An 18,951-nucleotide genomic window follows, 5' to 3' on the forward strand; every position below is an offset into this window, starting at 1 on the left:
TTTTCATACAAATACAATAATAGAATGTAGAATCACAAGTCATTATACAAACACTGAAAGACACTGCTGGCGCTGCAGCAAGCTGGGTGCTATTTAATTGGATAAGGAGTGATCCCTTCAACTAGACACCAAAAGGTGCTCTGTGGCTGCATCGACCTGGATACTGCAGGTAATGTCTGAGTGCACCAATCTATATTACGTCGTCAATCAAGATTAAGAGTGTAACGTTAACGTACGTAATCATCTTGCAGTACCTGGAAGCCCTAAGAAATACGAGATACATTACGGGCAAGTGGAAGGTAATTTAAAGAGACGAGCTGCAGTCAGTGTGTGAGTTTCTATTGCCGTGTAAGTATGAAATAAGCGTTGTTCTTTCAGTAGCGTTACGGACGACAAGTGGCAGTTTTTCCCCCCTTAGTTCGGAAATAGCCTGACAGTTTTGCCATACCAGGACATTTAAGAGTGGTAAACAGCCATACTTGCTCAAATGGGTTTCTCGTAATTGTTTCGAGGAGGTTAGGAGATTGGGACTTGAGATTAAAACCTACTAGTTGCGGTCAAATTATTGTCTTCAGAATACGGTACAAATTAAAGTGTTGGACAACAGAATGCGACACCAGCAAATGACAACCCCAGAAAATTATGTTAGTCAATAAACGAAGGTTCAAAACACGCTTACTGTGGTGACAGAGAGCAGAAATGACTAACGCGGTTTTATGGGTTCCCCGAGTTGCCCGTATTGAGTGTGTTGAGCAACCGCAGCGCGTGGACTCCCAGCGCTCGCGGAATATAGTTCCAGGCCGTTTAGTAGTATTACTCCACTAACGTTAGGTATCTGCATATAAAACGGGAACTGCGAGACGTTAGACAAGCTGAATGACATATCACCATGTAACATGCAATGCAGGCAACTTTCTATTAAAAATATTAAGGTCCATAGTTGAAGTGTTATTTAACAGCGGGACCCCGCGAGGAGCAACCAAGTCGAAACGTCAATGTGCAGCCCAACAGATATGTTATTAAAAAAATAACAGCGGTCCTGACTAGCGTACACGGTTAGCCAACTAGCACTAATGCGTTAGCTTATGCTGACTGCAAAGAGGGGAAATTCACAAAAGATACTTCCAACAGACTGACAAGTCTAAAAACTTAGCCATGAGCCATGCAGAAGTCCCAAGCAAACTATGCACAAGCGAATGAAATCTGGCAGCATCCCGGGCTGATTAGCTACCTGTGTTGGAAAACGAACCGCCCCATGTCAGTATCCCTCCAAGATAGCTAACATTAGCTTGGTATACCGCTAACTATCCAAGGCAAGCTACCCACAGTGGTTGGCCCTCGTTGATCAGTGCACACACAAAAAAGAAGACCTTAACCGGTTATGGGGTTACATGCAACATCCAAAATCACTTGGAAATATCAATTATTGTGTGGCATTTTGCCGCGCTAATAGAGAAAAATATAAGTAAAATAATACTTACTCCGTCCTCTGAAGAGCACCCCAGCTCCCTTTCTCTCTTTAACTCCCCCTCAGTCTCACCAAAGACTAGACTCTCTCCCCTGATCTGAGGTATAATCCCGCCCACTGCGCTGTCACAACCACAACCAAAGCCTGCAAACCTCACACTGCCAAGATAGTTCCTATCTCCCTCGAGCTCACGAAAACCCATGTCACTTTGACCGGAAATCATATGACACATGCGTGCGGTGGAAAAGCGGGATGATGTTGCCGCAACTCACGTGGCTGACTGCTGAGACAATAATCTTTTTATGTTTAATTACAGAACAGATGCAAACCAAGACCACCTATTTGTTTTTAATGCAACACGATGAAAGGTGCGTGTCTCACAGCGGTATTGTTGCATGTCTATGATTTAAAAATGCTAAAATCAAGCTGAAGCGATATCGTGAGAGACAACCGGCCAAAAGATAACGTTGTAAAAGTGGAACTCGACGATGGCGGAAGTACACCACGGTGAACCATTTCGCCTCGCCTTTTTCATTTCTGTCACAACACCGCCAGGGACATGTGATGCACGTCAAAAGGAGGATGGGTATGGACCGCTGGTGTGGATTCCCATTGGCTTAGCCAGCATATCAGTCGCCTATGGAAACGGTTACGTCATGATCCCCTAGTACTCCTTCTTTGCTCCCGTGTAGCTTTATAATAACAGGATTATTCAACAGTCTCCCCCCCAATCATATGATGCAGCCTGCAGACAGTAGGCAACGAAAATGCATCGGTTTTGCTGTCCGGGCGACTCAACCCCACCTAGGCTGCACGAGGCTCTTCCCCTCGACGCCTAATCAAACCTGACGTTATTCTTTCCATGACGTAGTGCGTTTTTTCTCTCTTCACCAGATTCAATGCGTGTATTCTTTGCGATTCCTTCAGTCCTCTCGGGGAGTCACACACTCTGCACAATCAGCCTCCTTATTACTTGGGGCAGCTGTCAATGAAATGCAAACGGCAATGTGAGCCATTAAACCGATGTGACAGAAATTTAACAGCGTTTTGGTACTGCAATATATTGCAGCACAAGTCCCCTGTAATTGCCTAATATGTTTTTTTTATGTAACAGAGAGTGCAAGGTGTTAATTGGAATTAGAAAGTCTGTGATCCAGAATTCAGACAAGGTGGTTATTGCAAAACCCATCTGAACTTTGCACAAACCAAGTCAGGTAGAGAAACTGCTATTTGACAATCATACAATACTTTAAAAAAAAAAGAAAAAAAGAAAGATTAGTTGTGGTAGATCATAAACAGAAAATAACCATGGCCAGGGTCAAAACTCAGTGTAATACACTTGCTGTCTGGACATAATGGGATTTATCATTAACATGAGTGCCTTGAGTGCACGGCAGCAGCTGCCTCTTCAGAAAGGTCCAACGTGTTTAGGCTTGTGTGCAAATTAAAAGTTGGAAAATATCATTTCAGAATTTCCGAGTCAGACAGACGTCAAGCGGAGAAAAGAGATTTGGAAAGAAAGAGGAAGAGAAGAAGCCGGGGGGGAAAAAACCCCAACTTGATTTATGTAAGATGACTTGTGCAATCATTTGGCCTTATGTCTTTGTGATTTGACTTTAATGGCTCAGTCTAAAGCAGAATGAGGAACAATCAGTCAAAATGCATAGATAGGCAAAAAAAAAAAAAAAAAAAACCCAAAAAAATGTTGTTCGCAGAAGCTGTTAAATGATGGCTGTGCCTCACATGTGCTCCCACACTCCCTTCGCACATTGTGAGCTGTCAGTTTTCTGCTCTAAAACTTTAGAGCTGTAGCTGCAGCTGCAGCAGTGCTTAGATGCTGATGTTTTTTCCCCTGTACGCCCAGCAGTAATACGGGCCTCATGTGAACAAGCTTTGGCACACAGACTTTGCTCCGCAGGCCTTTAAACCCTATAGTGCCAAAGAAGCGACAAGATCTATTTTAACGTCTGCCATTTTTGCAGTTACACTGTCAGTGGTTTTGGTGGCTTCCTAAGTTGCAGCCTGCAGTGCTTTGTGTTGGCCAACCCAGAGCAAATGTTAGGTCATTCACTGACCCCCGAGGGCATCTCTTTCTCTCTTTTTCAGTCCATCAGTCTGTGCATCAGCCCTTCTTCTTTATCTGAACCAGAGGACACACTTTAGGTAATGGTAGGAATGCAAATATAGATTCATAATGGATCTTTACAATCCATATCAAACATATATGAGGACTGTAGATCAGCTGGCCTGCTCTGGAGGAAAGTTGAAGATTTTCGGGGATATCTTTATTCATGTTGTTCAGTCTGGCTCATTTCAGGGGTAGCAAATGAATCTGAAAGATCATAAATTAAGATATTGTTCAGTTTGTACAAAAATGCATGAAAGAATCTTTAGAGGGGACAGCTCTTTACTTCCTGCTTCCTGTTTTTGTGCTAATCAACTGTGAACCTTTCATTTCACTGTTAACCTTAATGTGTATAAGCAGAGCACATAGAGTGTAGTGGTTTACATATTCACTTCACAAGAAAGATCTCAGGTTTGATCCTGGGAGGAAACACAAATCCTTTTGGAAGGGCATCCGGCATTAAAAAAGCCAAATAAAACACACAGAGCTTACATGCTGCGGCAACCCTTTGTGAATAATGGAACATAAAGCATGCATGCATATTTTAACTGTAAACCATTAGAATTCATTACAAAATGTCAGTAAAAAACAAAGCTTTTTCCATGATAACATTTTCTTTCTAGGCTGTGAATGCTGTTTGCAATGTCTTTTCTAAAACTGACAGAAAATAAATTGGAATTCTGCCTCGTACCATCACTCCGTGCTTGTTCACTTGAAACCACTTAATCTTTCAATCCATTTAAACACTTATGGACCACAGAAGTGAGCAATATGATGAATACTCGCACCAAGGGCCTTTTAGTTGTATGGGAAACAATCTAGATGCAGGTTGTTAATGGCAAAAGTGAATTGTTTAGCCCTGAAAATTGAGTGGAAATGACCACGTGTGTGTCTACGAACGCCAGAAACCAAACCATTGCAGAAATCCTCCTGGTTTTTAATTCTTGAGGAAATTGCATCTATGCAAATAGCGGGACTCTCTGAGAGCCATGTTGAGTTTTCAAATTGAGGAGACCAATCATTTTCCCCACAGCTGTTGTTTGAATCTCTCTGTTGACTCAGTTTCTTGATGGAAATTTGCCATATGCTCTGGAGCATCTTGTGAACTACAGTAAATGTCAAGTGTCATTAGCCTTTGTGCATGCTAATGTCTTGTTCATGCTGTCTGAGTAAGCATTAATGATGAAGCATGCCAAAATGCACTCAAAAAGGGGACGTTGCCTTCAGGGTAACTTTTGCATGTATTGCAAAAATGCTCAAAACAGAACCTCATTTAATAATTTAGGTTAAAGGTAAACACATGGTCGCATTGAGGCGGATAGTCAGGGGAGGCAAAAAAGTTAAGCAACACAGCTTTGGTAAGCGTGATTATTCGTTCATCCCAACATAGAGCTTTAATTACTGGGGTACTGTTCTACACACCATGAGACAACATAGCTTGACAAATAATTGCAGGTTCGGTTTGAAAAGCGTCTAGCAACCGGCACTGTATGAATGTGTCTGCTGTTGTGCGAGGAACGTTGTTGCCGACTCTGCAGCTTATCACATTTTCAGACAACACGCGGCTCTGAACTGATTAAGACATTTGCACAAAGAAAAAAGCCAAAGGGAATGGAAAACAGAAGCCACAGAAAGATTATCAGTTAATTCCTAAACACTTTTCTAAATAAACACATGACTGCGGTGGAAATGCCTGTGTTGCACCAGCAGATCATGTGCCTCTTGAGGTGAGGCAAGTGGAAAATGTGAACATGAAGATGTCTCATTAGCAGACTTACATAGCCAGATCCCTATCAGTCAGGACATGCTGTATGAATATTGCTTCCTTTGGTCAGCCGATCTATCTACACCACTTTGTTTCTTCAGCGGACATCTCATTTTCCACTGGCTCAGCACATTGGCAAAGCGTTAGACATAGAGGTGTGGGGAGTGACTTCCTCCTTTTGAAGAGGAAGAGGAAAAACAGTGTTCCATACTTGAGAGAAAGACTGTTGATCACGGATGTTGACGGGTAAGAATTTTCCAATTGCAAATTAATCAGAAGTCCACTTTCTAAGCATTTATACATAAATCTCACTTTATGTGATGTTAATATGTCAAATAAAGTTGGTTTTAGTGTTATAAGGTTTGACTGTAACAGACTGCTTAGACCCATTATTGAAAAAGGACAAGAGCTATATTAATCAGGCAAAGTTGATATTAGGGATGGCTGTTGCACCGGGTAATAACAAACCTTTCTTATCTAACACATCATTAGTCTGCCATAATCACTGTAATCACATTTTTCCTGAAATCCTGAGTCCAAACATTGGTTAATGTCTGCTAAAGGGACCCCAATTATAAGATTAACATCAAACTCTGCTGACTGGCAAAACAGCCGAGACACAGACACATGAATTATACCTATGGTGCAGACAAATGCTGAAGAGAAGATCTCAAGAGAGACCTTGTGGAGCAGTCTTACTGACAAAGACCCCTTGTGCGAAGGAAAACTGAGAAAGGAGAGGTGGTGGTGGTGGTAGGTGAAGTGGTGCTATGAAGGGGGCTGTCTTGATTGAGCTGCTTGCCTTAGGTTTGTGCATGTTTGTGTTTCCAGCTACCCCAGGAATTTACTGCACGGCACTGGCAAGGACGGCCACAGCGAGGTGAATGGCCTGTGGGATAAAGGCCAGAGTTTTCTGGGGAAAAGAGTAGTGGAGAGAGAGAGAGCAGGAGGAGAAGCAGAGGTCATAGAAAAGGAAGAGAAAGATGGAGCAAAAGTACATAGACAAGGAGTTATTGTAAAAGGCGAAGAGTCAGCAAATAAGTGTGAACTGGAAATAGAGATGGTAAAACAAAAGCTGTGTGTGCCCCGTGTGTGCGTAGGGAAGGAGACAGTGGTCTTACTCAGCCCTGAGCCAGCAGCACTGAGATTATCTGGCCAAGTTTCCACTCGCAAACAATAATTCACCTCAAGTGCCCATTGAGGCCAGACTTTGTAAGGACAGCGACCCACCCAGTGCAAAATTAGGTTGTGTGAGTGGAAGAGTCTGTGTATGGTTATAGTATGCCATCACCATATAAACTTGAACGTGTGATGGCGAGCCATAGAAGGGTGTGTTGGTGTGGTTGTGGGAGGGGGCGGGAGGGGGAGCATGCTTTCCATGCTCTGATTTCTGTTGATATCTTCTGTATTTACATTTGGCCCAGCTAGTGGTCAAGCTAGAAAGCGTGTTTCATTCAGGCTAGTGAACATTTTACATGTCATAAAATGCAGGGCATATAAATACTGTTTATTCAATTACCGCCAAGGCACACAAACTACCTGAGAGCCCACATTTAGACTTTTCCAGTGTTAATGGAAAACACTGGAACGAAAGTGGAAAACAAAACATACAGGACAAAAATATTGCAGAATTAAACACTGGCTGCGTGCGTTTCAGTCTCAAAATAAGAAACAAATTAAACAAAAAAGGGAACAAACTTGAGTATTTAAGCACAGCTAGAGAGCAAGGACTAGTTAACATGCTGGCAGAGGTGACTTTGGGTAAATTAGTGGCAACAGGCGGTAATTAAGAATCGTTTTTACTGCGCTCAGTTGTTCAGCTAGGCGTGGAGCTCATCAGCAGATCTGCTTTTCTCTTCCCCTAAAGTCTGAGCAGTGCCACCAGGGACCCAGCAAAACAATTAATGGCAACTTAATTACAGGGCCACATCAGATTTTTTGCTTAACCCACAGAATGTGCAGAGAGCAAGAGAGGGGCATGTTGAAAGAGCTTGTTTCCTTAAGATGACACACAGCTTTTTGCAATGTCCAAATCAGAGTGGCACTGACTGGGCACAGATGGGGCACAGAGGAAAAGATCCAATGGGAACTTGGTGCCCTTTACACCCTATTTCCCTTTCACATGGGGGCTTTTCCTCTGGGAAAGGCACAAGGACCAGGACAGGGAGGGTTATAGACTAAGTCCTAAATTTCTTGGTGGAAAGGAATCCTACGGCATTTGTGCACACAAACTCAAGATGGACACACAAATGCACACCTTGTCCTAGGTTAGGCTATAGCTTTGACTTTCAAAGGAAAGAGAAGCAGTACACATACAGTAAGTGTGTCTGAGACAGAGGGAGTTAAATGGTTTCAAAGGGAAGCAGTAGGCAAAGTGAGACAGACTACAGGTGGCTTTATTGACATTGAAACAGGTCACATCTGTTGAATAATGCAGAATAATTGTTTATTATATAATATAAAACACTTTCCAAGGACTCGAGTGAATTTTTCATAATTTTTAAGCAACAGTTTGACTTATTGTTAATAGGCTTACAAAACCTTTTGCCAAAAAGAGTTGGACAACTTCGATACGACTCACTTTTGTGAAGGAGGAGCTATGGTTAGCAGCTCATTGGCTTAGCAAAATCATTAAAGGCAGGGGCAAACAGGTAACCTGGCAGGGTGTGACATAAAATAAAACGAGTGGTGACAGTCCTTGAGATCACTAATGATCATTTTTCATCTAGTTTCATTAATTAAAAAAAAAAGTCAGGCCAGTGAAGTGCCTCTATTTTTAGTCATTGTGAAGAAAACTATAAAAATCAATACATAGCACTAGTTTCTAGAACGGCGCAGTGTCATATTTAGCAGCTCTTACATTGGTCTCTATTAGAAATATCAAAGCCTGCTCCTGGGTTAGTTTTCTCAAACTAGCAACTTTTGTGACACGCATGCGTGATATATATATAGATATATATCTATATATCTATATATTAACAGCTATTCAAATACAACTATTCTTTTGCTTGCATAGATTCTGTCTAAAAACTATCCTGCTGTTTTTATGGACAAGCCTGCCCTATCTATGATTCCCCAGGGACCTGCACATGGACCCTGGCTTTTTATCAAACTGTGACGCATAAGTCTGCAAACATCTATAGCTTATGAGATATGGTGTTTATGTAAAGCAGTCAGCTTGGCACACCCTAAAACAAATAATTAATAGATCCCTACGTAAAAAAAGAAGCACTTTACACTACAAATACATTAAGCTATAGTGCAATGAATTAAAGTAATTTCAGTGGTAGCGCCACTGCATGAAGCTCTTATGCACTGCATAGCCCTTTAAAGCCAAGCGTATCGTATTTGATGTGTTTTTGTGAGTTTATAGTACATAACCAAAGTTCTTTTCATGATTACACTGATCAGGGCACTTCAAGAGACGCAAGCTGAAATGGAGTATGAAAAATGAAAAGAGCTCCTACAGCATCAACTTATTTAAACAAGACAGACAGACACACAAAATAAAACTATGAACATTAAATAACAAATAAGCACATGGAGTGAGTCAAACAACAGAATATGGTCAAAGCTGCATTTGTGAATGTGAGTGGAATTTAAATGACATTTTCCTGCTTGTGGAACAAACCCCAGACTTTGTGGTTTCCCCGTGGCAAAATTTTTTTTTATATCGTTTGAAATGTGTCTGTGAGATTGAGTATCAACAACTGTTAAGAACACAAAATTGGCATTTACTTTATCTTGAGTTAAAGTTGCATTTTGCCCAACTGAGAACACGCAAAGCAACGCAAAAGGGAATCATTGCTTTAAAAAAAAAAAGTGATTTAAATAAATAGAGATAGCCAGAAATATAGGCAACATCAGAAATATAAAGACAACAACATACACAATCCATAAAGAACCAGTCATTGTTACAGGAGTTTTAGGAGTGTCCACTTTTTTCATTTTGTTGCACAAAACCGGAGCAAATATGACCTGTTGCTCCAGAAGAGATGCAAATGGGGGTAAAATCACAACCCTGCTTCGTTACCAAACTGTGACCAACCCCATGATTACATGTCATATCCCCATCATCGTTACAACTGGCAAACCCCTTACCCCTGATTTAGAGAGACACAGCGAGAGAAAGGCAGATCCAGCATGATCCTACCATAGCAGATGGATATGTCAGATATGCCTGCTTGGGCTTATGGAGATGCTTAGTGGTAAATGTAATGACCTGTGTCTGTGTGAGTATGTGTGTGTGTGTGCCTACCCCCTCCATCCACTGTTCCAATTGCCCTGGATCTGTCTGGGGAAAACTCAGTCACTTTGCTGTGACTGAAAGACAGGGCAGAGCCAGTTATAACTTAAATTCTCCATTTCGGACTGGGACCAGGGAGTTGGAACTTCAGGAAGTCTGAGGCAGAAATAAACAAATAAGAACTGTGTTTACTTTTATGGTTAAAATGACAAATTACCAACTGCAATGGCAAGGCAACATGATCGGGCGGAGAAATTGCTTTACACTGTTTTTTAAATAATGTTTAGTTACAAGCAGCTCTGCCCATCTCCTGGAGCATCAGCAGCAGCATGACTAATAAAACAGTATGTATAAGATTTTAAGGCTTCAGCTTTGTGGTTTAGGAAAGGATTACTCATCAAACAATCCCACAGAAATGGTGCATGGTGATGGTGTGACATGCATCACTTCAATTTGAGGAGTCTATTTAGGTTTTAAAAGAATGCAATGTGCCCTAAAATGAAGTTACTGAACACAGTGACAAGTTCAGCAAGGCTGTGGTTTAATTTCTTTAAGTCTTAGCAATTCTTTTTTTTGGCTTTATTTAGGCTCAGATGACTGTCACCTTTAAATGGTGATCTGTTTGGTGTAAAGGGTTCTTTCATGCATGCTTTTCAATTCCATAATTATCGTTAACACATATTCAGTAACTCTCACTCAGAGTTACTCACTCAGTCTTAAGCCATCTCTCCTCTCTTAACTTTAAACAGCTGTACAATGGTTAATGGAAACTTTCCTCTGTGTTAGTTTGTCATGTGAAGGGCATTGTTGGAGTTTTCCAGTGCTCTCTCTATAGAAAAACACCCATCCCTAGCATGATGTATCAGAAGTTTGGAGAAAGGAGCATATTTTTGTCAAAGCTCTTTTGGCAGGCTTCCTGTTTTGACCTACAGGAGGATGAGAGAGTGTACGTGCGCGTGTACACATTGTTTGGGGAGGAGGTATTCCAGCATCAAAGCATGTTCTCGGAAGGCTCTTTTTTCCATCCTACTGGTGATAAAACGGCTACACTTCATTTCACTAATGAGCAGCACAATGACACAAGCCATAACTAAAATTGTTATCTGCAGAATGGCTGACATTTAGTCTCGGAGCATTGAAGTTGAACTCTCTATCATCATACTGCTTATTGGTATTTGTTCAATGTCAGTGGGTGCAGTCTATTTATTATAGCCTTGACTATGTAAAATTCCACTCAGATCTCCAGTATGTGAGAAACCATAGAAACAGACTGGCCTTTGTTTCTTGTACTCGGGAAAGTGTCCTGTGAGCTGAACTGAGTAATACTGCTGTGGCAGATGACTGGCCCACTCACACACATTCAGTGTTGAAGGAAAAAAAATGGGTGAAAAACTACAATTAATAAAAGGTGTCATATTTGGAAAGGCTGAAGATGATTTTCCATCGACTCTTCTTTTTTTTTTTTTTGGATAAACTCTCTTTTCAGGCACAGACTCATATCAGTCTAAATCATGCTAGAATCATGAAAGTATGATATGTGCTAACCACTTAGTGTTGGTGCACTCCATTATCTTCTTCACTATCTAACTTCACAAAAATGCGCAAACAGTTCCTAAGCTTAGCGAGCTAGTTTAACATCTCTGGAAATCTGCTTATTTGCTTTCTTGCTGGATATTAGATAAGAGGTTGGTACTCTTTCCATGAATGTCCTACACTTCAGTGTATCTACAGGAGGAAAAGAGTTTGACTTAGCAACTCTTTTTGCAACTCTTTTTTTCAGTTGCCCTACTCCTCTTCTGCTGTGATAACCTTACATGCCACAACTAAACTGCACTTAAGCACTCGAGAGCATTATTTCACTAACTTATTTAACATATCTTTTTAATTTTATATTATGTTTTTATAAAATCATCCTCAGTAAAAGTGCAGAGGTTTACAAAAACAGCTTCACGAGACACAAAGGGTTAAGAAAACAGTCTCATGTTCATGTAGTCTTATCAAGTTCTTAAACCCTTTCTGGTAGAAATGAAATATTTCCCATAATATTATACTTTTAAGTCTTTAAAACCCAAGTGTGACAAGTTGGTAGTTTAAATAACTTTACAGAAATGTACTTTATAGCCTCATTAGAGTAGCCAGACAACACGAAGCCTAGTTGGAGTACTATATAACCTAGTTAAGGGCTACCCTACTTTTAGCTCCAATAGCCCAGTTACAAAAACACCCAGAAGAGTCAGATTCTCCATGAGAACAGGGTCCAAATAAGTAATGGCAACTCTGAGCTTATACTGGAGCTATCCTCGCCCTAAAATAAAGAGGGAAGATTGGGCAGAGTTGTCAGCGGGAGCCAGAACTGGGATGGGATATATTACATTCATATTTCAGGCATCTCTCTGACAAGGTTGTCCTCAGTGACTTACATGATCTTGCTCAAGGACACTTTGGCAGGACACATGGTTGTTAATGAGCACTACATGCACTTGCAGGGATAAAAACTTAGAATAAGAAGTTACTGGTTGTCGTTGCATAACAATGTTGAGGCTGGCTCCGGATACTTTTCCCATAAACTAAAACAGCTTGGTTAACCTCAAGCTAAAATATAATCATAAAACAGTTTCTCAAAGCCCCGTGTGTTTGTCAGACTCATTTGCAAGTTTACAAACTTAATTGAATAACAATGAACCTCTTAACTTTTAGCAAATGTTTGCCACCGTTGGTGAAATACATTCTGTTAAATGTATTATAGACCTGTACACTCTCCTTTAATAAACACATCTAGCTGTTTTCAAGGTCCAGTTGGCAAACATTAGCCAAGACAGTGATGTGCTCCAGGCTGTAACAAAACATGGGTTCTTTCCAGTTTACCTCCCAGTGTCAAACAAGTGTCTCTTGACTGTCAAATGCAGGGGAGCAGTGACTTAAATACATTCCCCAGAGCAGCAGAATCGAGGAAGTTCTTGCTATAAAAGGGAAAGAAGGACAGCGAGGAGTCGTGGTGGCGACTTGGGTTAGAGGCTGCAAGTCATCATTAGCGCTATTATCTGGAACTCTGTGCTTGGATGTGCTGCAACCAGGCACAGTGCCAGTTTTAGCAGATGCTAATTGCTATCATTATAGATAGACTGTGTGCTTAAGCTATAAACTGTTGTGAGCTGATGATAAATGGAGTCAAGTGACAGGAACACCAAGTAAGATAAAATAAATGCAAAGTCTTGTTTTGAGGGTTTTAAATTATCATCATCATTTTCATCCCCCCGTACTTTCCCCCTTCTTTTCTTATCTACTTCCCATTGAATCACTGCTCTGATTCACTTTAATCGTCCACACTTCCTTTCTGCTATTTCTCTGCCTCCCCGAGACGTTGCCCCTGCTCCCCGTTTATGTAGGTCATAGCCCAGAGAGATGACAGAAAAGCTCCCTGGCGGTGGAGGTTTCTGGCAGGATGGCAGCGGCGGTGGTGTTAGTGGTGGGAGGGGAGGGCAATGGGAGCATCGGTTCCGGAGCCATGTGGCATTGTACCTGCTCATCCATAATGGATCAGGGCCAGAAATAATGGATGAGGCTGGTGAGTAACCTGAGGAAGCAGTGGGACATGGAGACTTGATTCGGCCTTAGCCTCGTTTTCCTCCTCCGCCTCCTCCATCTCCCGTTGTCAGCCAGCAAGCCTTTCTCAGAAAACATGGAACACGATGCTCACCCAGACACGGACCCACTGAAAACAAACATGAGACACTTAAATAAATCTATATTAGTGGTTCAGAGCTCCATGATATAAGGCTCTGTTTTTTATTACTTTTTATTACTTGCTCAATAAAATAATTTACTTTATTATTATTCTATGACATAAGACAAGCTTCCTCAGTTTCAGGTTCAACTTTTAGTTTAGCCCTAATGAATTTAAAACTTTTAACAGAGAGAATATATTGTAGGAGGTGTGGGCTTTGAAACAAGTAGGCGCTTTAGCATTTTAAAACTTGTGATATACATTATTGCACAACAAGTATGAATATATTAACTGCTATTGTTTTATTATATTAACACATCACTTAAAACCCCCAGATATTAAAGTGCTAACATCAATTTGCTATCGTTTACATTTAAGCTGGTGCAAACTTTGAATTAGGTGGGATAAATGAGCCTTTGATCCAGCACGGCTAACTATTTACTATCCATGATGGGATCTTTCAGGTAGCTGGGCCCTTCAAAAGGAGCACTGTACCCAAACAGCTGTCACTGCCCACACCAGCATCATAGCTTACCGGAGTCATTCGAAATTCAATACTACAAAGCCCATCCCACCTTACAGTAGCAATCAATGACCAGCACTTTTGACAGGCGACACTGCTGTCTGCTGAGTGGAGGGTGACAGATGGGAAACAGGGATGGCTCTGTCTGTGTGTGTGCCTTTATGTGTGTATGTGCGTGTGTGTATGTAGGAGGGTGGGTGGTGGAAGGACTGGTGAACTAGTGAGGCTCATCCTCAGTCACACTGACAATGGCATGCTTAGTCACACATCTGATGGACTGTGAGAAAGAGAGTGTGCGTATGTGTGCAGGCAGGAGTCAGGGTGTTTCAGAGGGTGACTAACTTGTGGCTTCACTGAGGGTGGGCTGTTAAAACGACAGATTGTTTGGACCTCCATGCTCTACCCCCTGTCACCATTCTCCTCTTGTCAGCCCCCCCCCTCCCCAAACTCCAGCAATGATGTGCTCCATTTATTTAATTAAAGTCCCCTCACTTCTAAGTGGCGGACGATTGATTTCTCCAGGAGCACAAAAGCGGAGGTAATGTCATTGGTGAGTGGGCCAAGAGCTGATGAACCTTTAGGTGTGAAAGTAAAAAGGATTTCCAACATACTTTGTGTGATTACATAGCAAAGCTTTAGGCTGTGGGTGTGTGGGCACAAATCTGCCAGAAAATCAATCAGTCACTAGCAGCACAGTACCGTGAGAGCATATGAATCATGAGTCAGGACGGGGGGGGTGTTGTTACAGCGTGAGCGCGAGTATCAGTAAAAATGAGAGTGAGATGCGAACAAGCAGATACATTCATGGCTCGGTAGATAAAAAAACAATCCACAACAATGGGACAGTCATTCACAGAAGCCTGTGATGTTCAGCTGAGGAAGCTGGAGGAGGACTGCGACATCTCAGCATGTAACTGACACTTATCCAAACTAAAAGCTTCACTGCCGCTTCATTTGCTCGGCAACATAAACAAAGCATACAAGCGAATGTACAACGCTCCACATGTTTTGCAAATGTGGGTAGACGTGCTTTTCTAAGTGCACATGATTTGTGTGTAGCCTAGGCGTCGCCACACTTCTCTAATCAAGTCAGATATATGCACAAATGTAACAATAGAGGGCTGATTACTTCGTTGACAAATATACACTGCAGGCACCTCAATTATCAGCATGTATCATTAAGTGCAAAATAAAGGGCATTTGGTAGAGTTGGCATTAATATGCAACAAACCAAGACACATGATTGACCCTGATTTCCGTCTCCCACTGCTTTACTTTTTCATATAATTGCAATCAAAACAGAAATCATATAAAGTAACCATTTCATAGAATTCAGCTGGTACCCCATAAACCAGTGTGCTATGGTATGACTATTATAAAGTGCTGCTTGCTTTCTGCATTTAAACGTGTATGACTGCTTATTTGCTGTATGTGGTTCTTGTACACATGGGATGCACAGAAAGTTAAAGGAAGGTCAACAAACCATAAACTGTAATATGAAAAAAAGAACTGGAAGCAACGACTTTGCAAAAACATGGAAGATCATGTTGGTAAAATGATTTCTGTGAATCCATTTTCCATGTCTGGAATGACATTGATTGTCCACACTCCAACAGATATCCCTTGTGGAGCATTTCATTAGTGTTTTCCACTGAATCATAACAAAACGTTTATTACTGTGTGCAGGTACCTGAATGCATCATACAGTTTGCAACTTATGTAAATTTCTCCTACTGAGACACCTTCTGACTCAATCCCTGACTTGACTAAGGCATCTTTTGTTTGTAGTTCGTGTGACAATATTGTGGTTGCATTCAGCTACTGAGATGTGCGGTTATTGCATGGCATGCTAAATGCTCTCCGGAAAGAGTGGCACAAACAAGTAAAAGTGAAAGCAGTACGAGGATCAGGTGCTGCACTCTTTTATGTCTTGCATCGTCACTATGACTGCACTCGAGAGCTACAGCAAATATAACTAATCTTTTTATTTTCTGACTGCTTTGCTTATGAGCCCATGGGTTTAGTTTAGTTTAGTTTATTAGGATTCCTATTAGCTGCAGCAGCTGCATCACCTATTCTTCCTGCCATCATAAATCTTTACACTTTGACAGTACACTGCAAAACATAGACAACATAACATCATCACAAAACACACATGCAAAGATCCAAAAATATCTCCTTACATTACAAATTATGCCCCATATCAGGGTAAACACTGAGAAAATAACATTTACATAAAATTTTTGGCATTACTACTGATGATGTCTTTGATTTTCTAGTATTGATATAATTGAGTTTCTCATTATACATGAAAAAAACAAAAAAACAAAACAAAACAAAGAACAATCAGCTAAGTCTTATTTGAAAAGCTAAAATCTTCATTCCTTTTGTTACTGTATGAGAACAATTCTGTTTACCCCCTCTATTAGTATCGTTAATACTGCATCCTAATAAGCTTGGTTGAAAATATCATCACATATTTCAAACTATTCTGGTGGATTTTGACCCTGAAAAATTAAATGCTTTACTAGGAGAGATTTTTGATATCTTCATTCTGATTACGCTGCTGGTTGAAAAATCCTCCCATCAATTCGGCTGAATGTGACACAGGCAAGGTCCCTCTGATTAGAAGTTTAACTGCTGACAGTGACTGATGTGTCACTATAGGCCAAGACACCCGCTGGCGGTGGCACCCTTGGATTAATACCAGCTCACTCGTGAGCAGACATGGATGAGACATTATGTTTGGGAACTAATGAACCTATTTTGTTTAAATCTAAATCTCTCTAAAAAAAATACTACAGCATTCATTGCTGTGAATGAGCGTGCAGCCCCACTCTGCTGAACACATGCACTCAAATCCATGGACATGCTGCTGCTTTCCTCTACAGATCATTTCATTTCAGTAGTAAGGGACAGCTTAACATCCCTGAGCTTAACTGCTCCCTGCACAGCCACCTCAGTGCAGCCAGTTTAAAGACTCACCCTCCCCCATGTACATGGATTTGACAGAGTAGCAGTGGAGTACAGTATAAATATTTCAAATAAAAGAGGTATGTGTGGGTATGGCTCATCTTTGCTTCCCTGGACACTTTTAAAGCCTCTGCTTGGGCAAATATTTGGAGGTATTAAGGCCCCCTCACATTTAGAGAAAATCTGGGATTTTAAGTGGTTGTCTCTCCGTGTTAACGTGGCGGGATGAGTGACAATTTGAAGCACAGCAATGAATTAATTTTTTTCTGTGTGAAACGCTTGATCTCGTTTGTGCCATCTCTCACGTTCACCACAAGACTGAAAGTTTCGACAAACGAGCGAAACAGATTGCCTGTGAATTCTAGCTCCCAAAAGTCTCACGTTTTCTGTCTTCAAACCGACCAAAAAAACCCCCCAAAAAACTACAGCGGCGTTCATGCAGTCGTACCATCCTGCATGAAGCATTGCAGCAGTGTCAGGCTTGGACACAGCAGACGCATCAGGAGAAATGTTTTTATTGTTACCAAATCCTCCGGTTAATTTTCAATATCTAATGTCCTGATGGGCTCTGGCTGCATCTGGTAATCCACAGTGATGTGATTGGTGAATATCTCAATATAGTGACCTATTTTCTAGTAAGTTAACTGGCATGCCAGCCTGGCTTAACTCATCATATAAAATGGTAACTGGATGCTCTCTTGTGTTGTAATAATGCCATTTGCATTGCCGTTTTGGTGTACATGAGCATTTATAACTGAGAAGAAGCAAATGTGTGTGTTTATGCCGTTTAGTCCTTCCAAGTGTGTGTGTGTGTGTGTGTGTGTGCGTGTTTATGTGGAGCTGGGTGTGCATGTGTGTCTCTGTTTGTTTGTTTTCGTGTGGCGAGAATGAAGAAGACAAACAGAGCGTATGGCTTCAAGGAGGAAAGTAGCTTGTCCTTTTATTGTATGCAGTGTCGCTATGGCAACACAACAGGAAGAAGCGCACATGTAGAGAGGATGTGGCCCTTGTGATAAAATCAAAGGTAGCATCACTCACTCACTCACAGCACCGCAACTCAGCAACTCTGACTCTTACACAGACACTTAAAAGAAATTTAAAATAATAAAAAAAGCTCTTTTTGAGAAAACAACAGATGCAATGTTTATACTGTACATTAAAAAACAGGTCTTCTGACAGCTGCAGGACAGCCCTGGAAAGCAACAGGAGTGTATGCTGCGTCCTCACTGCGGCATGAATGTAACAGGAGAGCGAGGGAGCTGTGCGTACCCTTGAGCACAAAACACTTTATAAATAACTAAGAGACACATGCTCGAGGCTCATTAACATTATCATTCCAACACACAAATATGCACACACACACACACACACAAACACAGACATGCACACACAAACACACACGCACAGAGGACATTGAAGATATTAATAACTGTCAACATGTATAATTAGCAGAAGCAGTTACCACAAGCAAAAGCTGGTGGACTTGGAATACTCCACATATATTTGAGCTGTGCGTGGGGGTAAATGTCCTTCCATACACATGAAGACTTACAGTGCACACTTTTAAGCACTAAATGGAATCGATAATATGAAGTAAATGTAGGGAAGCTTATGCGGTAAGTTAGTCGGATCAAGACCTCAAATGGACTTATAGTTCATTTTAGGTGACTTGAAAATCACAGCTTTCCCTCTACTTATACACTAAGTGAGGTGCCAATTAAAGAGGACTTCATATGTGTTGCTGTCATTATGATTAAAAACAAAGAGTGGTAAGAAGAAAAAAGGAGTCCTGAGTCCTGAGATCAAAGAATGAGATGAACACAAACGCACATACAGGCTGGGCCATCGCCCAGTCACGTTGTCTGTGGTAATGTCAGTACAAATTTTTACATAATATGAAAGTGTAATATCATTGCTATAGCAATGCCAAGTGTTTATGTTCAAGCCCAGGTATATCTGAGAGCAAGAGCCACGTGTCACAGCTTCAGATAATGATTCAGTACCTAAAAACAACAACAATAACAACAACAATAATAATAATAATAATGATAATAATAATTCATCATCAAATATTTCACCAATCTCCAACGATGTTTGCAAAATAGGCAAAACCCCCCACTAAAGATG

General features: G+C 41.1%; 1 protein-coding gene across 3 annotated transcripts in view; it reads right to left on the minus strand.

Annotated features, from left to right (window-relative positions):
• The window catches only part of atp2b1a (ATPase plasma membrane Ca2+ transporting 1a), a 39,936-nt gene extending 38,267 nt beyond the window's left edge, over positions 1–1,669 (minus strand). For 2 of the 3 annotated variants that reach the window (XM_040035360.1, XM_040035361.1), the window contains exon 1: positions 1,482–1,667. The gene's annotated coding sequence lies outside the window, so the exon portion shown is untranslated. Of the gene's footprint in view, positions 1–1,481 lie in introns of all 3 variants that reach the window. The other variant, XM_040035359.1, reaches the window with a different exon arrangement.
• Positions 1,670–18,951: the final 17,282 nt, after the last annotated feature.

Source organism: Simochromis diagramma, unplaced genomic scaffold (genome assembly GCF_900408965.1).
Source record: "Simochromis diagramma unplaced genomic scaffold, fSimDia1.1 OVJJ01000816.1, whole genome shotgun sequence".
Taxonomy (NCBI): domain Eukaryota; kingdom Metazoa; phylum Chordata; class Actinopteri; order Cichliformes; family Cichlidae; genus Simochromis; species Simochromis diagramma.